The sequence below is a fragment of the Crinia signifera genome, chromosome 6, assembly GCF_055691185.1.
Source record: "Crinia signifera chromosome 6, ASM5569118v1, whole genome shotgun sequence".
Lineage (NCBI taxonomy): Eukaryota > Metazoa > Chordata > Amphibia > Anura > Myobatrachidae > Crinia > Crinia signifera.
The window spans coordinates 99,687,317-99,713,983 of NC_139222.1; the positions used below are offsets into that span (position 1 = coordinate 99,687,317).

Consider the following 26,667-nt stretch of genomic DNA (forward strand, 5'->3'; position numbering starts at 1 on the left):
CACAATATGTAAAAAAAAAATCACATACCTTTTATAAATAACGCAATCACAGTTATGATGTATCAGCTCAACTTAAATCTCTTTATTAACTGTGGCATATGGTAGGTATTCAGAAAGCAGTGGCAATTACTATATAGAACATTTTAAATATAGTTTGATGATCTCATTTGCTTTAATTACTGCTAGCAGACAATGTTATATAATATACCAAGTAAAACTGGTTTAAAACAACATCAGAAAAAGAAAGACAGGAAGTGGGAAAAAGTGGAAGAGCATCTGGTATACACAAGGGTGAAAAAGGTAAGAGTATATATATATATATATATATATATATATATATATATATATATATATATATATATATATATATATATATGGCAGCCAGGACCCACAAAATCCAGCCCTGGCGCTCACGGATTCCGTTCCCCAGTAGGGCATTGCGGGTGCAGTGTAAGTCACGCGACACACCCGACCCGCCCAATCCTCTCTCAAAGACATGCCTGCCTGTGCTGCACAGACTGAAATATTGGAGCAGCAGGGAGGGACCACAGTCAACACAACAGCCAGGCCAGCCCGAGCACATCAGCCAGCCAGCACTTCACATCAAACCCTGCAAGACAGCATCAGGTCAGTTTGTAAGAGGGTGCTGACGCACTGCTGAGGGGAGGAGGAGTGGGGTATTCTGAGGAGGGTAAAGGTGAGGGGTCCAGTGAGGAGGGTTAGGGGGTCCAGTGAGTAAGGGTGCTGGCTGATGTGAGGGTGGTAATGACGATGGGGTGTTGTGAAAGGGGTCATTGTGAGAGGTGTAATAGTGAGGGAGGGTTTTGAGGAGGGTAAGGGTTAGTGGATACTGCAGATATGATTGTAAGCTTGCGAGCAGGGCCCTCCTACATTTTGACTGTCTGTAAATACCCTGTTTGTTGTATCACTGTCTCCTTTGTAAAGCGCAACGGAATATGCTGCGCTATATAAGAAACTGTTAATAAATAAAAAAATAAATAATATGGAGGTATAAACAATTTGGAAAGGCTACTATGTGTATTACTTGTGTAAGTGGTATATAATGTGTATAATGTGTAATACCATGCCCCTTTGTGATGCCACGCCTTCTTTCCATTAGGCCACACTCCTTTTTGACGTGCAGCAGGTGGGCCTGTGTGCTCAAAATGCCAGGGCCGATTTTTGGTCCCAGTCCGGCCCTGCCTCTCATTATGTAGGTTTATTCAACTTGTAGAAATATAGGTATAATCAGTAGTATGGTTTTAGTACAGATTATTTTTTCACATAGTCCCATACTTGTTTAAGCATTTTTTCCAACGGTACACCAAGGCATCATGACATAGAATAAATCAGTGCCTAATGCCTGAAGCCAGGACATGACATGACAGCTTGCTGAACTTCACAGTCAGTTGGGAATTGCCTTCAATTGGGGCTTCAATTTATTTTATTTATTTAATATCAGTTTCTTATATAGCACACACATATTCAGTGTGGCTTACAATCTATATTCCCTACCACATGTACACACACAGACAGACATTCTAGGGTTAATTTTTTGTTGGAAGCCAATTGACCTACCTGTATATTTTTGGATTGTGGGAGGAAACCGGAGTACCCGGAGAAAACCCAGGCAAGCACGGATAGACTATACAAACTCTGCACAGTTAGGGTCATGGTGGGAATAAACCCATGACCTCAGTACTGTGAGGCAGTAACCATTACACCGTCCGTAATGCCCCTGGGAGAAATCTAAATCACTCTGCACCAGGTCAGGGCTGTAGAAGGATTGTTCAGTACCTCACAATGGTATCGCTGTAACATGAGTGTGATTTACTGAGTGTGGCCTGCCATCATCAAACAGCAATATGATTCCTATTCTCAGCAACCAAATTTGGGGCAGATGTATGAACCAGCGTTAAGTGCAGAATTGCACTTAACACTGGTTAAATGGGGGGGATTACATTTATCCTAATGTATCACTAGCGGACCTTACGTGCGCTAGTGACAGCCCGCCGAGTTACGCTCGGCGGAGCAGTCCCCTGCAATCCCCCCCAGTGATTAGCGGCCAGGGCGATGTATTAACAGCCCTCAATGCATTAATTCGCCCCAGCCCCTTCGCCAGCTCAGGGCTAGCGTTGTCCTATCCCCCACTGTGGGGACAACGCTAGCCCTGCTTCTGGCTTGGGCTGCGCTGGAGATCTCGTGGTTTTAGCGAGATCTCGAGCATGCCCGGAAAGCCGGCTGGGGGGGGGGGCTGCGAGTGCGCATGTGCGGGGTGGCGGGGGAGCTGATAAGGCGAGACATTCACGCTGGGCATAACGGCTCTCCTTATCGGCCAAACAAAACCTGTGTGGTTCCAGAACACAGTTACCTTGACCTTATTTGCATATAGGTAGTTTTTTTTGTATTTTCTTGAAGGTGGGGACAATGGACCTTATTCAGGTCCATTCGCAGGGCTGCGTTCGTTCACGACCCAAGAATTTTGTGGGTGTTTCCCCCGCAGGCTGCGAATGGATGTTTATGTAAAATATCCATTCGCATGCCGTGCGAACGCATGCACCTTGCAAATGTTGGGCCGGCATACCATGATTCGCAAGGCGGGATCTGGTTGACTCGTAAGGATGCAAAATCACATCCGAGCAAATCAACCAGAATAAAGCCCAATGTGTGTTTCCATGTCATGGAAGCCTGTTTCATCTTCAGTGTTCCAGAGATTAGGAATATCAGAAATGCTGGCATTGACCTAGAACTGTGAACACATATATCAGCCTGGAACTGGTGGCAGGTTATCAAACCGGTACCGATGCTGAGAGTATCGGACTGAACGGACTGGAGCCAGGTGGTGTAGCAGGATGGAAATCTGTACTGGAGTCTCTGAGTAGGAAATTATTCTGCTGGAGCTTACTGAAGACACACAGCTAAACTGCGGACATCATTGCACTGGCAGTTTGAGGCTTCATGAACTGTCCCTTTTATACCTGCTGGGAGGCAGTGATTGGCTGCTACATTCAGCTGAATGACTGGGTGTCTTGGATCGACTGAGAACTGATCATTGAGATGTAACTACATGGAACACTCATGTTTACGTTTTGAATTGAACTTTGGCTTTCAGACTGTGTATCAAACTGAAGATATGCTTGAAAAATGTGTCCTAAAATCTCATACTCTGAAAGATCCTTCGGCCTCTCTATCTATCTACAGTATCTTTGGAACCTCACATGTTCCTCTTTTTCCTCACAGGGATCTGTTCATCAAGACATGGGTAGTAAGGAGAATGCACTGTGTTGATAAGTAAACATATTAATTTATTAAAAATCATAATATTCATTTATTAATAAATCTCAATTAAAAAGATACAATTAATTGATAATTAGCTAATGATAAACACAATATATAACGATTAAATATATCTAAACTCAAACAATTATAGATGATCTAATTAGACTTCTGCTGCATTATCAACCATTTAAAGAATTGAAATATAGTTGTTCATTATTTCAGCGGTAATATACAGTAGCTCCTATTGTTATTCGCAGGGGGTATAGTCCAAGTATTTGTGAATGTATATTGGTTATACCACAATTAAGTCTCCTTGGTCTTACCCCACTTACCATCCATGTGCAAGATGATCACCTTGGCAGTTTAAGAATTCCTGTTTGTGAAATTACAGCTGATATATTTGCTGTGATGTATAACAGACCATTGCAGCTGGTAGTTAGATAAAAGGCAGATTCCAATGCCCGGTATACGGCTGCAAATTTGACTGTAATAGTCTCCGGACAAGCCTTGTCGGTGGAAGGTAAGCACCTCACTAGTGCCGATGGCCAGGCACTTCAGGGATACTCGGATGAAATATCTGGGACAAATCTGGGACAAATCGATGGTGTGACCAGCTGTCACCGCGGAAATCCTCAATATAGCGTCCGGACACTTGTGCTTCCAGGAGCCTCCAGCCCAATCAGTCCCCACTCGTAAAGGTCTGGATTGGACGCCGGTATAACGTCCAGCTGGTGTCCTATTTTCACAAACAAGGTGGACAGCCCCCGCCAGTGGCGATATAAAAACCAGGTGGGTTTAGGAGAAATACCTCTTGAATCAAAGTGCTTGCAGGTATTGCTTCTTTTGTTGTTAATGCATTTCTCCATTTAACACGGTTTCCTCAGAATAGAACAATTTTCCTGGCAGTTGTGGCTGAAATTTTTGTTGGTCTACCTGTCCGTGATTTTGTTTTCACAGAATCCCTCAATTTCCACTTCGTAATTAGAGTTTGAACACTGCTGATTGGCATTCTCAATTGCTTGGATATCTTTTTATATCCCTTTCCTGTATTATACAGTTCAATTACCGTTTCCCGCAGATCCTTTGACAGTTCTTTTGCTTTCCCCATGACTCAGAATCCAGAGACTTCAGTGCAGCACTGGATGAAAGATGTAAGGGTCTTTCAGGAGACCAGAAACTCACTGACCTTTTATACACACACACTGATTACAAGCAAACAGATCACAGGTGAGGATGGTTACCTTTAGTAGCCATTCAAACCCGTTTGTGTCGACTTGTGTGCATGTTATCAGGCCAAAATCTCCAGAGTATGTAAACTTTTGATCAAGGTCATTTGGGTAGTTTGTAAACACAGTTGTTTGACAATAAATGGCTTCACCCAACAACTAACCATGAGTGAAAGAAAAGTTTGTGAGTTATCCATTCATATTCTCTGACAAATAGCCAGAAAATCCAAAATTCTGCTAGGGTATGTAAACTTATGGGCACAACTGTATGTGACTTGAGAGTCACTTTTCAATGCGTGCACCTTCGCCATCATTCGATGGTTGCCGACCATCAAATGATGTGGATAGATCCCCTAGGCTGTGAATGGATGTTACTGTGTAACATCCATTCGCAGGCCCTGCAAGGGAATCTCCCTTGCAATTGGGTGGCGGCCAGGCCACAATTCGCACTAACCCCCTTATTCTGATTGAAAGTATCTGAGAGTGTCAGGAATAACCCAGGCGTGCCCAAATGTTTTCAGGGAGGGTGTGTGACATCAGCTCCGTCCCCGACCAGCCTTTTTCTTTTGCTTTGGCGGAGTAGGTCCTGGGTTACGCACAGACTGCACAGACTTGAAAAATTATTAGATTATGCAAATGGATTTCCAGCTATTCCCCGATCTGTGATATTTTTGCAAGCCATTAACAGTTTTGCACAGGGCAGGATTTCACTCTGGTGGGGGGGCTGCTGTCTAATCGCAGGGCTCTGAAAATTAGAAACGAAAAGCGTCAGACCGTGTTTCCCAGATAATAAGACCTACTCCGAAATTAAGCCCTACCCTTTTTTGGACACTGGTCCAAAATAAGCCCTACCCCAAAAATAAGCCCTAGTTAAATTTCCATATCTGCCGTTCAGACAATAAATTCTACCCCCGCTAACCCCCGCTGATCCCCCAGTCACCACACCTAACCCCCCTCACCTCCTCGGTGTACATAGAACACTGGCTACTACTGAAGCCGCTTCTACTCCCGATCCCAGTGATGCACTGCGGGCTGCGCGTGGCGTCACTGTGCACATCATGCGGCTGCAGGACGGCACGGAGCTGTGGCGCAGCAAAGAAAAGCTGGAAGAGCTGGAAACTTCTGGTGTCTGTGATGGATTACCCTTATTTAACAGAGTACTTGGGTATGTTTATTAAGGAGTACTGGGGCATGCTTACCGTTATTAAGGAGAACTGGGGCAGGAGCACTGGGGCATGTTTATTAAGGAGCACTGGGGATGAGAAATAAGCCCTACCCCGAAAATAAGCACTATGGTGCTTTTTTTTGTGAAAAAAAATAAGACAGTGTCTTATCGGGGAAACACGGTAGTACTGAATTAACTTCTAGTTAGTGAGTGGCAGTGGTCTGTATAACTGGTCAAAACATTTAAAAAAAAAAAAGGCTTCATCTTATTTTTATTTTCTATACATTAATAGACAAAAACCTGTTTAACATGCTCTATATGGGAGCCTGACCTGTTGAGTAAACAGATAGAACCTGATATGCTGTAAGGTGTAGCAAAGCCCTGTTGTCAGCTGGCCATTGACACATTTTGTCCCTTACACACTGGCTTCTCCTATGAATATATGTACATCCATCACCAAGTTATTAAAACCCCAAGCTTAATATTTTGTTGTTCCCTTGCCAAAACAACTCTGTGGGTGAAGGGATTCACTCGGCTGAAATTGTGTGACACCCGCTGTGCTATATGTCAGCACGATCTCTCTCAAAAGTGTTCATTACTCAATAGGGTAATGTGCAAATTGGGTTGCAAATCGGCCGCAGGAATGGCAATTCCTCCCTTTTGTCCACAATTGAATTCCCCCCATGGACTCCACAAGACCTCTGAAGGTGTCCTTTGGTATCTGGCACCAAATCCTGTAAGTTGCAAGGTGGGGCCTCCATGGCTCAGAAACTGCTTTGATAGGTGGTTCTTGTCAAAGTAACTCTGTTGGCTTGCCTACTTCTTATAGTGCTTCGTGGAGCCTGTTCGTCCCCAGGTAAAAGACGCACACAAACCTGGCCATCCACATGCTTTTAAAGAAATTATGATATCAGACCAGGATAACTTCTTCAATTGCTCTATGGACCAGTTCTGATGCTCACATGCCCATTGTTGGTGCTTTCAGCAGTGGACGTGAGTCCCTAAAAGCACTTCAACCGGTCAGAGCTACACATAGGCATATCATTACCCCCCCCCCCCCCTAGTGGTTTAGGCACTAGCAGGGGAATTAGGGTTAGGCTGCGGGGAGGGAAGGTTAGCCACTTAGAATGGAGGTTTAGGCAGTGGGGCTGAGGGGTAAGGTTCTGGCAGCTGGTTATGGGTGTTACAGTTAGGCATTAGTGGGGAGGGTTAGAGTTAGGCTGCAGGGGGAAGGTAAGTATACTTATCTGAACCCTGTTGGGATTCCATTCATTTGGATGACGGCATCGGAAATGGTCGACACGTGAACTTTTCACGTTTTTGGTGTCAATATGCAGGTGTAAGCATATCATCAAACTGTTGTACAGTGTATCCTCACTTTTCTGTGTTGACCTTTCGCCCATGTCGACCTAATGCATGTTGACCAGTAGTGCTCGACCTATTGACTATCAATCTAATGCATGTTGACCTAAAGCCCCGAAAGCCTGCTTCAAAGTAGTACACCATGCTCGAAGCTTTGTGCACCGGCCACCTTTCCTAGAACCATAGAAACATAGAATTTGACGGCAGATAAGAACCACTTGGCCCATCTAGTCTGCCCCTTTTTTAAACATGTTACCTCAAACCATATTTGATCCTTATTTTTTTGTAAGGATATCAATATGCTTAACCCAAGCGCGTTTTGGGTTTTGGGTTCTGATTACCTTCAGGTTTTGGGTTCTAATAGGTTTTGCCAAAACACCCCTCAAGGTTTTGGGTGCTGATTTTTTTTTTTTTGCTCCTACGCTATTATTATCCTCAATAACATTAATTTCCACTCATTTCCAGTCTATTCAGAACACCTCACACCTCACAATATTGTTTTTAGGGCAAAAGGTTGCACCAAGGTAGCTGGATGACTATGATAAGCGACACAAGTGGGTGGCACCCCTGGACTGATACTGAACACTTAGGATCACCCCTGGACTGATACAGAACACTTAGCATCACCCCCGGACTGATACAGCACACTTAGCAGCACCCCATGAATTATACAGAAGACTTGGCAGCAACCCATGAATTATGACACACTTGGCTCACCCCAGGAATTATGCGTCACACATGCAGGCACCCCTGAAATGATACAGCACACATGGAATTATACGGCACACCTGGACTGATACGGGACACATGAGGGCACCCCTGGACTGATATGGGACACATGCGGGCACCCCTGGTCTGATATGGGACACATGGGGGCACCCCTGAAGTCAGTGGCGTAACTAGATACATGTGGGCTCCATAGCAAAAGTTTGTTAGGGCCCATATTCATCAACTAATGCTGAAAAAAGTATATAGCACATGACACTTTGACAGGCAAAGTGGGCCCCTCTCAGCTCTGGGCCCCATAGCAGCTGCACCCCCTGCACCTATGGTAGTTACGCCCTTGCCTGAAGTTATATGGCACACATGGGGGCACCCCTGGAATTATATGGCACACATGCGGGCACCCCTGGTCTGATACGGGACATATGGGGGTATCCCTGGACTGATACGGGACACATGGGGGCACCCATGGAATTATATGGCACATATGCGGGCACCCCTGGACTGATACGGGACACTAGGCAGCACAGCTGGACTGATATGGCACACTTAACACCTATTGCAGGTTAAAAAAAACAACACCTTTTTTAATTTCAATAAAAAAATGTGGGCAGCTCCCCTGGACTGATACGGGACACTGGGCAGCACAGCTGGACTAATTTGGGGAAGCCCTGTAGTAAAAAAATATATATATATTTTTTTAGAGAGCCCCTTAGATGTCCCCCACAGTAGTCCCAAATAACAGCCCCCCTTAGTAGTAGCCTTAGTAATGCCCCCTTAATAGTTGACCCTCAATAATTTTCCATGTAGTATAGTTTACCTCTCAGTAGTTCACCCTTAGTAGATGCACAAAAGTTCCTGCACCATTAGTATCCCCTTAGTAGTTGTACCTTTAGATTCCCGATCTATAGTTGTCCCCCTTGAGCAGCCCCCATTAATTTATGCAGCCTCTATTTGTTCCCCCATTAGTTTGCCCTCCCTTAGTTTGTCCCCATATAGTGTTATTTTGTTCCCCATAGCGTTTCCTTTCTGCAGACAGCACGGACACATCCGTGCTGTCTGACTTCCACTTGTCGAATGAAGATTGCGCCGGAGCTGGGACTTTTATAGAGATTCGGTCTTGCGAGACTCCGACAAGGAATGATGACGTTTTGGACTCGGAAAGATGGCGGGACCCGGCAAACTCCTCGGATCCGGCTTTGGATTAGGTTAGTTCGGGGGGGTTCGGATCTCTAGGATCCGAACCCGCTCATCCCTACTCGAAACGCGTTGGGAGTAACTGACACAGCTTGTACCAGTGGACCTTCCCAGTGGTAAGCTATTTAAAGCCAGGCAGGGTGAACTTCCGGACTGCATCCCTGCCTATTACCATCCTTGCTGGCTCCAACTACCTTTAGGGTTAAGAACAATCTCATGTATTTTATTTATGTTTTTTACTTTGTTGTTTAATAAATTTACCTATAATTTTATCTTGGGCACTTGGTCAATTTGTCACATCCACCAAACCACGGTCTGAGGGAGACCTAAGTGACAAACGTCTGTCAGTCTCTATAAAAAAATAGGAGAGCAAGACAACATTACTCCAAATGTCATAGTATAGTACACCCTCTTTCATCCCACATACACTATTAACTCAAGTTCAATCCTCACACCAACTCAATTTTCCACGTAGATCACTCTTTTTAGCAAACCTTACTTGCTCCTACTGTCTTACCTTTCTCACTATGTGCGCACAATAGTAACATTTAGAAGGGACTCCCTGAGCAATTCTTCTAGCTACACCTCTTTCTGCTGTTGTTGATCAATTTCTATAGTACTGCCCCCAGTTCACATTATACCATATTGTAATATGTAATAACCAAATTCTCATAATGTCCTGCAGTTCCCAAAGTCCATATTACAGGGTAAACCTACTAAACAATGATCCCGCCTGTATTGTAGATACATGATGATTTCATATCTGCATTTATTATGCTGGCTTTGTATACCTGCTTTATGTATATTCCCAACATAGATATAGCCTATAATGTGTAAAGTGCCTCGACTACTGCAGGAGAACTGAGGAAGAAGCTGTGTACCCTCTCAAAATTTGCCTCTTCTTTTATATGCCACTTATCTGCACCGCACCACCTACGGGGAGTTTCAAGCATTGACTTCAAGTAAAAGCTATTATGTTCAGTTTTGTGATGTGTAAGCCAATCGAATGCACCCATGCAATGCACAGAAGTGGATTCCGCTGTCTGTCAGTAAATCACTCCTTATGATTGTTAATGTGCCATACTGAGGTCATTTTGCAATATACAATTTTAACACCAAACTGTAATTTTTCTGCCTGACTGTGCAGGACTGTGTATGTTGCATTTGGATATTGTTTGGTAGTTTTTTTTGCTCGGACGGAGATTCATTTTTCATGTGTACACTAGCCAGGATCCCAGATGGGATGTAGTGGACAGACGCAGGTCCCAGGTGTCCGAAACAGGACAGTTAATTCCACTGGGGCAAGTGAACATGTTTGCTGGCGACATGGTAAATGGGGACATCGTTATCTTGGCTATTCTAATGTGCAGATTAGAAATACTGTAAGTACAATATATAAAAGCATAATTCTCCATATATTTTAAGACAAGCAGGCACATAGGACAGTTAAACTTCTGTTGATTTATATATGTATATTTATATATTCCATATAATGTATAGCATCAACATAATATATTGCTATCGTGTTCATTATATGATAAACCACAATAGCACTATATGGAAAGCCTATGAAAAATAATGAAAGATGTCTCCCCCAGCATCTGGGGCCCTCTTCAGCTGCCCTGTACTTTTGCTGAAATGGGTCTGTAACACAGGAGGACCAACAGACGCAGCACTTCCTAATGGGAAGCAATGTCAGGTATACCCATATCTGCTTTTGTCACAGATTCAATCTACAATACTATTGTAACAACATTCTAAAGTCTCAGAACCAATATTTACAATTCTACATACTGTAGGCTGGCCCCATGAAGGCAAGCCTGACATTCCGTTACGCTGCGGAAAGCATTGAGCAAACCTTTGTGGAGGCCTGAAGTCATCAGTGACATGAGGATATGCTGCTCAGCTAGGCAGAGTCAGACAAAAACATCATGGGGCCCTAAGCAGTGTCGTCACTAGGGGGATGCGGGGGGTGTGGGCCACACCTGGGTATCACACTTCAGTGGGGTGACAGCAAAGAGCCACACCAAAACCTGCTGGCAGCGTCCACACAAGCGGAATTCGATTTTATTTCGATTCGATATGCCGTTTGATTCGATCTGGCATTTGATTCCATTAGATTTTTACTATATAGTCATGCCTGGCAAGACTATTTTTTATTTTATTTTGTCTAAACAAGCAACTGCATTGAATGCTGCTTAAAGCATTTGATTTTGATTTTGCTTCTATAAACAAAATTGAATAGAAAAATTGTGGAAATGTCACCGTTTGTACCCTCTATTATATGTGTAAAGGGCACCATGGGTATTATATGTATAAGCAGCACCATGGGGGCATTATGGCCTTCATTCTGGTTGACTCGGTAAGCTGTAAATAAAAGTATACTTTATTATGTGTGTAGGTCAGTTCTTTGGGTATTGGTGCTGTAGTGGGACTTCAAGTCCCAGCAGGCTCATTACTGCCACGTATACTGGGACCTGTTCTCCAAGTTCCAGCATGCGGGGAAGGCTTTGTGGGGCTTGTAGTTCTACTACAAAAACCAATACCTTATTTTCACATTTTATTTTGACACTTTCATTTCCATCAGTCCGGCGCCCACCGCCCTGGGGCACAGTGGATACTCTGGAGGGGGGGGGGACCCCTTTGTTGGGAGGTCCACCCTCCTCCAGGGAACCAGCCAGGGATGAATAGCCACTGTAATCACATTTTGGCCGAGGGAACTTGTATAAAAAGTTTCCCTTGGTTGTGGCATGACACCACTGGCTGTTGGAGCCTGGTACTCATTATAAAAATATGGGGAAACCCCATTCTTTTGTCCCCCCTCTATTTTTGTAACCAGAACTGGTTCAAGAACCTGGTGCTGGTTTCAGAAATAAAAGGGGACCCCATCAATTCCTTGCCCCCGCCCTGTATCTCTGCAACCAGGATCGTCTCAAAGTACCTGGGGCTGGTTTCCCTTGTGAGGGGGACCCCACACCATTTTTAAAATATTATTATTTATTTTTCTATATTTTACACAGAGAAACATGAACGTATCTCACTGATCTGTGGAGGCTTCATCACAATATGTTGCATTTTCCATACATTTTTTCAAATGTTAGTAAATGAGCGGACCACAGCATATCTCATGGCCATATATTGAGTTCTCTCGATGGTGTACTCATTCAGCTGAAATTGACATTCGTTAAAAACAGCCGAATTCAGCTGACAGTAAATCGAGCCAGCCGTATTTAACCCTTTCAGTGCCAACATTGCTGTGAGAGAACCTCAACATATCTGCTAAAAATGCCAGCATCGTACACAGCGACTGTTCTTTTTTTTTGGCGCAATATTTAGTTAAACTTCAATAATTACAAATGACACAACCGCTACTGCTCATAATACAAGCAGAACAAAAAGTTATCAATTTCCAAAGCCAGAAATAACTTTTACATTCTATTTTAACTGTAAACTTTTTAAGAAGAAGGACATGTCAGCGTTAAAAATATAATTTGTTGCTTTTATTTACTTTGATGGAGAATTATATTTTCAGCCGTACAAATAGAATAAATAATCCCATTTCATAGGGACATCACTGGCAGACAAGATGTTAATGTGCTCTTGTGCTGGGTTTATTTGGGAATAACACAGAGAGATGCTGGCATGTGTGACAGATCCTGTGCACCCCAATCCTAGCAGTGATAGGTCAATCTTATAGGGTCGCCTTGAGCTGATGATGTCCATATCGGACATCAGCTAGTGTGGTACCAGTTTTTGTTTAAGCCAAAGGCTGTCTTGGTATCATCTCCCATAAGGCATAGGATGCAAGGTCTGCTTTAATTAAATTAGTTAGTTAGTCATATATGGAGCATTAAAAGGGGCTTCCCCTAGGGTTTTTGTGACTTCGGAGACCTCTGTTGCTGTCACACAAGTCGAAAAGACAGTTAGATATAGATGTCAACCAATGCCCACTGGGAATTTGACCAAGGACCCAGATGGTAATTTCTAGGCCATTTCCTGTAAACCTTGGCAGCAGGATAAAGAACTTGGCTTTGTCTCTATGACAGAACAGCCATCATAAAAGGTCCTCCGAGTCTCACATAAAAATGTATTCAAAATTAAAGGCATCTTAGTTATAAATGAACTATTAAAACTATATAGGTAAAATACCCACACCATATAAAATAAACTTGTGTAATTGTATGCCTTGCTGCAATTAGTTGCGCATTAGGATACAAATTTCATGAATTGTGGTTTTACTGGTGACTTTAAACTCGCTGCAAATTGTCGTCGATGTGCGACTAATTGCTGATGGTTTTAAAGCTCAAATAGCCCGAGATTTGTAATGCTGTGTTGGAGAAAAAGTGTATGGGTTTTCCCTGGATGCAGAGCGCCCCTTACATCAAACAAACACCAGTATTGATGCAGCAACTTTTCTACCTACCTGGAAACCTTTATACGAGGAATTGAATTTTTGTACACACAAATACCAATGTAATCAATACATTAAGGCAGTGGGTTCCCAAACTTTTTAAATTATGGCACCCTAGAGAATCAGGGCATCAGATGTCATATGATGTCAGCCTCCCGCCCTGGCACACTTTGTCTGGCCCGCATTCCCAAAGGCGACACCCAACCCGCCGCCATCTACCCCCTTCCCGCCCCAATTCCTGCGAAAGCTGTAAGCAAAGGGGACCTGCACATGCGCATAAAAGACCATGCGCAGTCCCCAAACCATCAGAAAGGGCCAAATTCCAAAAGTCACCCCCTAAATCCACAAATATGTGTCATCTTTTGTGCAACTCTTTGCGTGTTCTTCTCTTATAACCTTTTGCTAATACTATACGTTGTTTTCTTTGTCGTTGCTTTCCATATGCTCCTGTATTGTCTTCCCATGACATTTAATAAATAAAATATACTGTCTTTTTATAAATCCCCCAGTGTTATGCTTTCTGTACTACTTCATGCTCCTTTCAATAAATATATGGAAATAATATAAGTCCTAGAACTTTAGTTAATGAAGCTAAAAAGGGAAAATTATATCAAACCATGGAGTGAGAAAAATTATAGAGATATAAGAAATCAACCAATTAGCTCCTACAAACACAGCCTGTAAAATGGTAGGTAGAAGCTTATTGGATGGTACTTTAGCTCTCTCCACTCACTCATAAAAGTCCTCTTTCTGCTATTATGGGGGAAATTTACCAATATGAAAAACCTAGTTTTTCGTATTGGTTGTTTCCCTACGACTGCATACGACTGTTTAAGTCGTATGCAAAGTCGTGTTCCGGAGGGGGATTTACAAAGCAGTCAGATACGACTGCTTTGTAACCCTCCGATGGTGTAATGATTCGTATTAGCGGCCGTATATACGGCCGCTAATACGAATTATTTCTAGCAGTCTGCACGGATCAAGTCAGATCCGTGCAGGCTGCAGTGTGTAAAAAAAATAGAAAAATAAATAAATAAATAAAAAAAACCGGCGTGGGGTCCCCCCCACAGCTGTAACCAGCACCAGGCTGAAGGAGCCGGGGCCGGTAATTAAAAATCAGGGAACCCGACAAATAGGGGTTCCCCGATTTTTAACAACCAGCCCCAGGCTCCAGGTCCGGGGCTGGTTCCCAAAATACGGGGGACAAAATGACTAGGGGTCCCCCGTATTTCAAGAACCAGCCCCAGACCAAACAAGCCAGCAGGGTAATGTCACAGCCGGGGGCAGAGCCGGATTAACAATGGGCCTGATGGAGCTATAGCTCCAGGCCCACTCTCCAAATAGGCCCATTTTGTAGCTGAGGGTCAGGGCTTTCCAACGATACCAGCCCCGCATCGCTAGCCCCCCGGGAACCGGAGATACCGCCAGGCAAACCTGGAACGTTTTCCCCATAGCATAACATTGGACCCGCTAATTCCGACCTCCACCCAGTTCCAACGGCTGCCAGTTCCCCCTACAGCATCACAGAAACTCGAGGTTGATCTCAGTCGAACCCAAATCGTTGGGCCTTCAATCTGATACCTGGTCCATATGGGTTCATTGGTTCTAGAGATATTGCAGGTAAAACTATTTTTCTTTTTTTCATTTCTGAAATGTAATTTCATGGCTGTTGTTTCATGTTGTTTGAGGACAGATTTCTCTGGAACCAAACGGCCCAGTTTCACGGGACCAAAATCATTCGAAGGCTACATGTAAATGGGTTAGTTGGTTCTGAAGATATAGCTGGTTGTTTAAGGGGGGGCGGGGGTGGTTTTCTCTCCCCCTCACACCAGAAAATGCAGGGACTAGGCTGGTGTAAAAGGGGCCAGTCCGAGAATGTCCCTGCATGATCCTGGGACCATATTCCCTGCATTTTCTGGTATGAAAGGGGTATTATTTCAAATAGCCAGGACATGCAGTGCTCTGAATACAGCCGGCCAGCCCCCTGCTCTCTGCCCGGCTGTTAACGGCTGTCATTTCTGCCCGGCGGTGACTGTCCCCCAGTTACCGAGAGCATGTATTCCCCCTTGGCAATGAGCATGTAATTCCCACATGGCAACAAGCATGGAACCCCTGGCAATGAGCATGGAACCCCTGGCAATGAACATGGAACCCCTGGCAATGAACATGTAGGTAAGCAACACTTATGTAGCATAATTTATACTAGGCATTACGGTGTTTGGCATAATACGTAATGGAGATTATGGTGTGAGGCTTAACATGTAATGGGCATTATGGTGTAAATTTTTAATGTGCGCCTTTGGCGCGCAATGCCCCTATTTATGAAGCATATTGTGCATTATTGCTCAATCTGTTTGGTATAGTGCAGGCATGTCCAAACTATGGCCCTCCAGCTGTGAAACTACAAGTCCCATCATGCATTGCCACAGTTTTGCAATTAGGAAATGCTAAAACTATGTCAAGGCTTGCTGGGACGTGTAGTTTCACAACAGCTGGAGGGCCACTGTTTGGACATGCCTGGTATAGTGTGTATTTTGGCTCAATCCATGTGGCAAAATGTGAATTTTGCCTTAATCTGTGTGCCATAGTGTGAATTTTGACTCAATCTGTGTGCCATAGTGTGAATTTTTGCTCAATCGGTGTGAATTTTGTCTCATTAAATGGGGCATAATGTGTAAGAAGCAAGTACAGTATAAGGCAGGCATTCCCAACCACGGTCCTCAAGGCACACCAACAGTGCAGGTTTTGTAGATATCCAGGCTTGAGCACAGGTGACTTAATTAGTATCTGAGTGTTTCTGATTAAACCATCTGTGCTAAAGCCGGGATATCGCTAAAACCTGCACTGTTGGTGTGCCTTGAGGACCGTGGTTGGGAATGCCTGGTATAAGGGGTTACTATTGTGTTGCATGATTTGTATAAGGGGTATATGGTGTGGTAAACTTAGGTGACCACATAAAAGGTGCTGACATATTGTCTACCAAGTTTCGGTTTTCAGTATTTTTTTATGACTGGAGTGCCGCCTCACACCGCAAGTATCTTAGGACATCGGCGTCCTGCGGGTGCACCTTTGGAGTGCACCCGCCAATATATCTCCCTGCATTTTTCTTATGCCAGCCCCCTGCCTTTTCCAGGCATATATAATTAGTTGAAAGTATTTACACAAATAGAGACACACCCATACGCAGACCACCCAACCAGAACACTGGTCACACCCCCCACATTATTAGGTGCTGGCCACAACCCCTATTATTGCACATAATAGGCCCTTGATCATTTTCAGCTCCAGGCCCATTTAGACCTTAATCTGGCTCTGGCCGGGGGACACTTATAATATAAGGTCCCGCGGCCAAAACATTCTCCCTACCGACCAGTCAGCCTGGCCAGGGGCCCTGGGGGAGTGGGGACCCCCCCAATAAAGGGGTCCCCCCCCTCCAGGACTTACCTGACCAGGCTGTCCTTCCCGCCCCAATTCCTGCGAAAGCTGTAAGCAAAGGGGACCTGCACATGCGCATAAAAGACCATGCGCAGTCCCCAAACCATCAGAAAGGGCCAAATTCCAAAAGTCACCCCCTAAATCCACAAATATGTGTCATCTTTTGTGCAACTCTTTGCGTGTTCTTCTCTTATAACCTTTTGCTAATACTATACGTTGTTTTCTTTGTCGTTGCTTTCCATATGCTCCTGTATTGTCTTCCCATGACATTTAATAAATAAAATATACTGTCTTTTTATAAATCCCCCAGTGTTATGCTTTCTGTACTACTTCATGCTCCTTTCAATAAATATATGGAAATAATATAAGTCCTAGAACTTTAGTTAATGAAGCTAAAAAGGGAAAATTATATCAAACCATGGAGTGAGAAAAATTATAGAGATATAAGAAATCAACCAATTAGCTCCTACAAACACAGCCTGTAAAATGGTAGGTAGAAGCTTATTGGATGGTACTTTAGCTCTCTCCACTCACTCATAAAAGTCCTCTTTCTGCTATTATGGGGGAAATTTACCAATATGAAAAACCTAGTTTTTCGTATTGGTTGTTTCCCTACGACTGCATACGACTGTTTAAGTCGTATGCAAAGTCGTGTTCCGGAGGGGGATTTACAAAGCAGTCAGATACGACTGCTTTGTAACCCTCCGATGGTGTAATGATTCGTATTAGCGGCCGTATATACGGCCGCTAATACGAATTATTTCTAGCAGTCTGCACGGATCAAGTCAGATCCGTGCAGGCTGCAGTGTGTAAAAAAAATAGAAAAATAAATAAATAAATAAAAAAAACCGGCGTGGGGTCCCCCCCACAGCTGTAACCAGCACCAGGCTGAAGGAGCCGGGGCCGGTAATTAAAAATCAGGGAACCCGACAAATAGGGGTTCCCCGATTTTTAACAACCAGCCCCAGGCTCCAGGTCCGGGGCTGGTTCCCAAAATACGGGGGACAAAATGACTAGGGGTCCCCCGTATTTCAAGAACCAGCCCCAGACCAAACAAGCCAGCAGGGTAATGTCACAGCCGGGGGACACTTATAATATAAGGTCCCGCGGCCAAAACATTCTCCCTACCGACCAGTCAGCCTGGCCAGGGGCCCTGGGGGAGTGGGGACCCCCCCAATAAAGGGGTCCCCCCCCTCCAGGACTTACCTGACCAGGCTGAAGCCTGGTGCTGTCCTCGATGCCCCTGGGCGGTGGGCATCGAGCTGATAAATGTTGTAAAAAATAGATAAACCATTGTTTTTTACTGTGGCACTACAAGTGCCAGCAAGCCTCCCCAGCAAGCTGGGACTTGGAGAACCACAAGTCCCAGCCTGCTGGGCATTAAAGGGCCCGCTGGCACTTGTAGTTCTACAGTTAAAAAAATAGTGCACAAAACACACTGACACACTTTTAAAATAAAACTTTATTACACACAAAGCCCACACATACTGATACTTACCTATCTTCTTCCCATAGGTCGCCCTGATGTCCTGTGTCGGCGTCTTCTGGTCCTGTGTCGTCTTCTTCCTCCATGTCGACGTCGCTGTCGGCGATGGTGTCCCCGTCCGGATCCGAAGAAATCCATTTGGGAAGCTGTGGAAGGAAACCATACTCACCTGTCCCAGCGCGACGTAGTCCAGGTAAGGGTCTTTGCAAAAAAATAAACCGAAAACCCCGAAACCAAACCGGACACGACGGAGACGCACGGTGTGTTTACATCGTGCGGCTCCGCCTCCCGAATGCCGCTATTGGCCGCCTTGCGGCCTAGCGGCCAATAGCGGCATTCGGGAGGCGGAGCCGCACGATGTAAACAAACACACCGTGCGTCTCCGTCGTGTCCGGTTTGGTTTCGGGGTTTTCGGTTTATTTTTTTGCAAAGACCCTTACCTGGACTACGTCGCGCTGGGACAGGTGAGTATGGTTTCCTTCCACAGCTTCCCAAATGGATTTCTTCGGATCCGGACGGGGACACCATCGCCGACAGCGACGTCGACATGGAGGAAGAAGACGACACAGGACCAGAAGACGCCGACACAGGACATCAGGGCGACCTATGGGAAGAAGATAGGTAAGTATCAGTATGTGTGGGCTTTGTGTGTAATAAAGTTTTATTTTAAAAGTGTGTCAGTGTGTTTTGTGCACTATTTTTTTAACTGTAGAACTACAAGTGCCAGCGGGCCCTTTAATGCCCAGCAGGCTGGGACTTGTGGTTCTCCAAGTCCCAGCTTGCTGGGGAGGCTTGCTGGCACTTGTAGTGCCACAGTAAAAAACAATGGTTTATCTATTTTTTACAACATTTATCAGCTCGATGCCCACCGCCCAGGGGCATCGAGGACAGCACCAGGCTTCAGCCTGGTCAGGTAAGTCCTGGAGGGGGGGGACCCCTTCATTGGGGGGGTCCCCACTCCCCCAGGGCCCCTGGCCAGGCTGACTGGTCGGTAGGGAGAATGTTTTGGCCGCGGGACCTTATATTATAAGTGTCCCCCGGCTGTGACATTACCCTGCCGGCTGGTTGTGCCTGGGGCTGGTTCTTAAAATACGGGGGACCCCTACTCATTTTGTCCCCCGTATTTTGGGAACCAGCCCCGGACCTGGAGCCTGGGGCTGGTTGTTAAAAATCGGGGAACCCCTATTTGTCGGGCTCCCTGATTTTTAATTACCGGCCCCGGCTCCTTCAGCCTGGTGCTGGTTATGGCTGTGGGGGGGACCCCACGCCGTTTTTTTTTTTAATTTATTTATTTTTTCTATTTTTTTACACTGTAGCCTGCACGGATCTGACTGATCCGTGCAGGCTAAAACGCAAATAGAACAGGAAAATGGTGTTCTATTTTCCTGTCGTATTTGCGTGGGTGTTTCACACCACTAAGCAGCCGTATTGTCAGTACGGCTGCTTAGTAAATCAGAAACCACCATTCTTTTGAATGGTGATTTCTGTCGTATCCTATCGATGGTGTAGGGCATTCGTATTTGTAACTACAAATACGAATGTTCCATCTTTAGGACTACGAATTGTTGTATTTTTGGGATTGTAAATCCCGAAAATACAAATTCGTAAAAAAAAGGTGTATTTCTCCCTACGAATACACCTTTTTTCTACGAATCCATTTTGGTAAATGTCCCCCTATGTAGCTGGGACATTATTATCTAGACACTGGGCGGTATTCAATGAGGCTGATTCGCCAGGTTTTTATGGCGATTTTGTGCTGTAAGGCGAATTTTTGACTAAAACGGTGAATCACCCTATTCAATGACCAGATGGCGAATACATTTCAAGGTTTTTTTCGCCATGATTCACCGAGTAGCAATCGCTATCTTTTTATGGTGAAGTGAAATGTGAACTTTTAAAATAAAGTGTTTTATTTTTTACAATTGGTGTCAAAAATCAGGAATTTTATTCTGAGGAGGGGCATGCTATTTTTATTCATGTGCTGTAAGCCGCTCATTAGATATTCATATATTCACTTCACCCGATCATTACATATGCATGATCGGGTGTAGTGAATATACCCGGTCCCCTGCTGGCACCCTCAGGGGGCAGCCTGTGCTGCCTGGCACCCGGGGAGCCCACCTCCCCCCCACAAACGTTCTGGGGCAGGCAGGGAGACTTCCATCTCCCTGCCTGCAGCCGTCCTCAGGCTCCCTGCGGCATCCGCCGCAGGAGTTAAAATTCGACGGTCAGGGGCAGCGAGCCCCTGACTCATTGAATACTGGAGCCGGCGAGGCTCCGGAACGTGGCGAGCAGTGGCGAATGTGCAGCGAATCCTAAACAGGATTCGCTGCACATCACCAAAATGCTCATTGAATACTGCCCAATGTATTGTCTGTACACATTTTTAATGTCATACAGTTTAATGACAGTAGGAAACAGGTTACGCCTTCCCTACTGCTCCTCAAATTCTGCCCATTCGCTTCTTGCCTGTGTTACAGACATTGTTGAACTTTACAGTATTTACAAAGATTGTGTCCCTATCCCATCTTTCGTCTGAGTTATTCAACAAAGGACTTGCTGAGGTAAAGTATTGCCATCTATACACAGGAGAAGTAAATAGACAGCACTCTACTTTAATTACAGATATTGTCTGACATCTTATATACGTACGCTAATCCTTGCAATAACTCTCTTCTTTTAAGCCTCTAGATTTTTATTTGCTTTTTAGACCTAAAGTATGTGTGTAACATAGTGATATTTGGTACATGTTGAATAATCTAAAATGTAAGCACTCAATGGTCTTTCTCTATCATCCGTCATTACAAGCCCCCCGCTTCTGAATATTTTATGGCAAAGAACCAAATATCCCAATGTGATTCTTAGGGCTTATAGTAGTTTCTAGATGTGGTTGGAGCGCTGCCATAGTCTTGGTTTGAGAATTTTTTTGTTTTAATGCAGGCTAAGATGCAGGCACCTCTTTTGCAAACCCTGTTTATGAGGGGTAACAGTCAATAATTTGTAGGGACAACATTTCAAAGATACATCCGCATAAAATGTCTCTCTCTCTGGCAATGCTCTTTGGCCCTCATTCCAATTGCTTCTCTCACCTGCGTGTTTGCACAGGGGAGCGATGTTTAGCAACTAACCATGCACATATTTAGCGGCCTTGTTTTTTAAATGATTTATTTATACTGTTCCATGCGGGCTTCTGCCAAAGTGTATTTTGTAGGCATATTTTACTGGCAATAATGGCCGTATCCCGCTAATTAGTGGCCGTATACTACATATGGCCGCTTAGTAAATTAGCAATCACCAATCGAATGAATGGTAATTCCTAGTCACGTTCTTTCGATGGTGTATACATTCGTATTCATAAATACGAATGTGACATGAATACGAATACGAATTGTCGTATTTATATACAATTGTTCCATACTTTTATTTTGGATAATGTGAGCCCAATGTTTTTGTAAACAGACCCAAATGGTGTCAAATGTAATATTTTCTCTCATGTGCAAATTATATGCAGTCACACCCCCCCCCACCCCCTTGCGTTTGTGCATGCGCTGTGAAGAATGTCAGAATATGTCACTGTGTTCAGCTGTACCTCACATGAACATATTTCTGGGAAAATGGTGGCAGCCTCAATTTCCTGGTGATCACTGGGAAAATTACACTGCTGCCATTTTCTAGTGATTTCTTTGGTGATGGCTACAAGATAAGGTATTATGTGGGTGCGAGGAGTGCTTTGTATGCCCCCCCCCCCCCCCCTGCCTCTGTACACTTAAACCTATTATAGATATGTGACTGACCTTATTCTCTATGGCCCTTATTCTGGTTGGTGCGGTAATGTCCGCGTGCGTTCATCCCGCCGATGTTTTGTGTCTGCGCATGTGCAGAGGCGTCTCTGCGCATGTGCGAGCGGGGCGTACGGCCAAATCCCGCATGAAATGTGAACACTCCGAACAGGGGGTGGAGAGGGGCGTGAAGGGCTATTTGGGCTCATTACCATATGCATACACCCCGCGTTTCATGGGCGTTCCCATGCAAACGCTGGGCGTACGTATGGTAATGTGGCCGTGACGCATGTGTAGGGGGCGGGCATATGCCATCGCCGGATGTCAGCTGCCCGCCCAGATCCCTGCTTTTGCACGGAAAAATGTCCGTGTGGTCTGAGGTTGCGGGAGCTGGTGGAGCACTCGGTCCTGCATTCGATGGTCTGCGACCATCGAATGTTGGGGGAGGTTCCCTGAGATGGAGGAGGCGTATTCCGTGTAAAATACACGTGCGGTCCGTTCAGCCAGCTTCTTACCGCGTACGGACGGAGTTGGCGATCCCTATGGAAGGCGGGGTTTCGCACGCACGGTCCTGGCCGCATATTCGGATCCGGCCGCACCGATCAGAATAAGGGCCTATGTGGGGACACAGTAGGACATGACCTGTTCTGTACGCTAGATGTCTCGCAGTAGCATAGTTTTCTTATTCTGTACCCTGGTTGCAGGACTTGGCGCCTGATTCAGACATGATCAAACGGCACAAATTTGCAGCATGGGCAATTATGCAATGACTACGATTATCCAATGACACCGGATTGTTAGGGCGGTAACCGCACTTTTTCTGGGAGTTTCCATGAAAATGCTCCCCGACCGTTGGCTTCCTTCTCCCCACTGCAAACGCAGCGCTTAGTAAGTCCTGGCTCAATCAGCACTGTGTCCATAGGAAAAAAACATTCAATGGTGAGTTATTTTGAGTGGTTTTCCCCTCATGTGCACAGCTATGATCGCATTTGCATTCTTGCACATGGGTGGTGGGAGTTCGGTCGGCAGGGTGGTGTTTACCTGATCGCTGGTCTCCCAGAAAAGACACATCTCAGTGGTCAGATCTGATCTGGCCCTTATTACTATTACTGATCCTTTTTTGAAACTGGTCCGATCTCCCAAGGAAATCCAATCTGAACAGAGTCCCAGTTCAGATCTTGACACCTTTGGAATTTGGATTTTAAATTTGTTCATCAGGTTTTGGATTGCAAAAAGGAGAGAATTTTAGCTGTTTTTATCAATTTTATAGCAATGATTAGCAATTTGTTTTAGATCTATTATTTTTACGGAACCAAAAACCGAATCGGAACTGAAACACGTAAATGGTTTTGCTGAATACAAAACAGGATGATGAATTAAATCCAAAACCAAGACAATCTCAAATTTTTAAAACTAACCGACAGGTCGGACGATTTATCAGCCAGGACAATATATAAGTTCCAGACTTAAATATTAGCCTCAAGATGTTATGATTAAAAGAGCAGTTTGTTTACTTAGTTAGATGTTGTGTTAAAAACACCGATTTTCATGCACAAAAGCAACGTTGGTGCCGTTTGTGTACACCTGTGCGTATGGCCCAATGGGAATTTTATAGTTTTGTGCTAAAGTGCCAAGTATTCACTACAAGGCACATTTTGCGTAGCATACTACAATCAACTTCATATATAAGAATGTTTGTTTTGCTCATAGTGCATTATTGCAGGCAAAGTTTATTTTTCAAATGAAAAGAACCTAAAATACTTTGTATGCTGACTGAGTGGCACGTTTCCCAATAATTTGTGAGTCCGTCCGGCTCTAGTCATGAGGATGACAGCACCTGGCTCAGCGTGAAGGAGAAAGGAAGATGTATGTGGCATCTCCCCCAGCTGAACACTGACATGTTCCTCTACCCCCCGAACAAAGGGAAAAATATCAAAACCTATCAATCCACATGCTCAATGTACTGCGGACCCTCCTTGTCACTGCCTTCAAGTTATTTTAAGGTTTCAGCTCCACAGATATGAATGAAAAACACAAAGAGACAACTATCTGCAGCTCTGGGTTTGTTGAAATTGACGGCAAGAGGGAGGCGGAACAGAATCTGAGCAGTGTTGATGAGATAATGTCAGAGAAATGCATTAATGCTGAAGAGAAGGCAAAGTCATTTTGTGCAGAACTTTCATTGCGTGCAGTGCCCCGAACCACCCCAACCTGCAGACACCATCGAGTTATTCACGGTATTACTACAAGCAAGTAGAAATGACTAACAGGGATGGCATTTCCTTTAATCTCTGTATAACCTCTCATTGGCAAGATTTTTTTTTCACATTCTGTCTGGTGTAGCTGGAAATAAAGTTTTGGTTTCAAATTATCACCATGAAAATTATATTTTTGGGGACAAAGAACATACCTCCCAACTCTCCTGCTTTCCGTGGGAATGTCCTGGTTTTTGGGGACGTTCCCGCGTCCCTCCCAGGCCCTGTCACCCGGTGAGCAGCTCCTAATAGATGCTGTGCACATGCCCCCACAAACGTCCCACCCCAGAGTATAAAAAAGTTGGAAGGTATGTTGTAGTAGCATTTTTGGTATATATTTAACTATAATTGAATAATGTTTATGTGTGTGGGTGTGTGTTTGATTGTTCCACGATAACTCTCGAACGCTTTAAGTAATCTTCTTCAAAGTTTGCTCACTACCTTATTTTGTTAAGGGAAAATCTAAGTTCGAAGATGAGTTTAATCGAACGACCCCTTAAGGGTGCTGTCATAAGGGTCCATGCCATTTCTGTTGTTTTCATGCATTGTGATATGTTGTTGTAAAGCTTATGACTTTCTGAATACAACCAGGGCTACTTAAGGTGATGCTGGGCCCCAGTAAAAAGGGGGTGACCAATGGAAGGGGTGTGGCCAGCAGGACGGGGTGTGGCTACACCCCTGTAAAAACCATTGCAGGTGGTGTGGGCTGTGTGTTGCTGCAGTTGCCTCTCTCTCCTGCTCAGCACATGGCACTTGGCATGACCCTTTACCCTTTTGAGTGCTGTTTTTTTCTGGGGCAGGACAAACCTACCAGGGCAGGTTTGTCCTGCCCAAGAAATATTCACCACAGAAGGGGCAGTCGCTGCCTTCTACAGCAGACCCTGCTTCCATGGGCCTGATGCTGCCGGCTTTGGCTCTTTTTGGCAGCTTGGAGAACTTTGGGGTCACTTTGGGGGGGCTCGGGAGTGCTCGGGTGTTCGGGCGCTCAGCTGTTCGTCTGTTTGCGCATTCCTGTATTTGCACGCCCTAACACACAAACGGCCGAACCTCCCAGAGGGGCCCTGATCCTCCGTGAGTGGCCCTGATCCTCCCTGATCAGCCACGGGGGCGGTGACAGGGAGGATCAGCAACCACTGGAGGCATAAGGAGACATTACCTCCCAGTGGGGACATCAATAAGAAAACTTGTTTTTTTCTGAAGTAGAGTGTTTAATACTTCTTTAAACAACAGCTTTTTTTTATTATTTAATGTTCTCCTGATATGGCAGGCCTAGAAGAATACCTGGGATATTAGTGATAATATTCTTAACTTCTGTTAATTATAACCAAAATTAATGGACTAAATGTACATACCTTCAAAAAGAGGGAGGGTTTTAAAGCCTCATGCTAACAAGTGGACAAGTAGACAATTTGGTAAGGAGAGGAATAGTCTACTTGTCCACTTGTTATTATGAGGTTTTAAAACCCTCCCTCTTCTTGAAGGTATGTACATTTAGTCCATTCATTTTGGTTATAATTAACGGAAGTTAAAAATATTATCACTAATATCCCAGGTATTCTTTTAGGCCTGCCATATCAAGAGAACATTAAATAATAATAATTTAAAAAAAAACTGTCGTTTAAAGAAGTATTAATCACTCTAATTCAGAAAAAAAGAAAACAAGTTTTCTTATTGATGTCCCCACTGGTAGAAAATGTCTCCTTAGTAATTATATATGAACTTTCAATATCTATTTGATATCTATGTGGCTCTCATGTGACAATAATTTCTTAGGACTGAGCCTAATTTAAGTCTATAAAACTCCAACTGAGACACAAGGAGGACTATAACTGTCATTCTATTAAAAATTGATTTAAAGGCATGTACCCGAATTTAGCTAGGTATATTTTGGAATAACAAAGATAAAGATGAAATATATATATATATATAAATAACGAACATAGTTCTCTATTCAAATCAATAGTCCTATATGTTCATTTAAAATTAGATTTCCTCACAGCTGAATGAATTATAAGGTTTATTTTCCTCTTTTTCCCTAGTTCCATTAAACATTTCTCTTGAATTTTTTCCTCCTTTATTCATCTTTAATTTTAAATCAAATTTTGCATGACTAATAATATAATTATGGCACTTTTTGTTGTATTCTACAATCGTAGGTCAATTGTTTCCCCTGAAGAAGTATCTTGATGAAACGAAACATGTTGGTTAACTAACACAAACTATGATTGCAAAACAACTGTTAAACACCGTGAATTACTCCAGCCACAAGGAGCCGAGTAAAGAATTGTTGATTTTTATTAGACTTTTAAATAAATATTTTACATGAAGAAAAAATGTATGTTGCATGAG

At 44.1% G+C, this 26,667-nt stretch overlaps 1 long non-coding RNA gene across 1 annotated transcript in view; it reads left to right on the top strand.

Annotated features, from left to right (window-relative positions):
- LOC146007024 (uncharacterized) overlaps positions 1-26,667 on the top strand; it is a 53,315-nt gene that overhangs the window by 25,697 nt on the left and 951 nt on the right. The window lies entirely within an intron of this gene.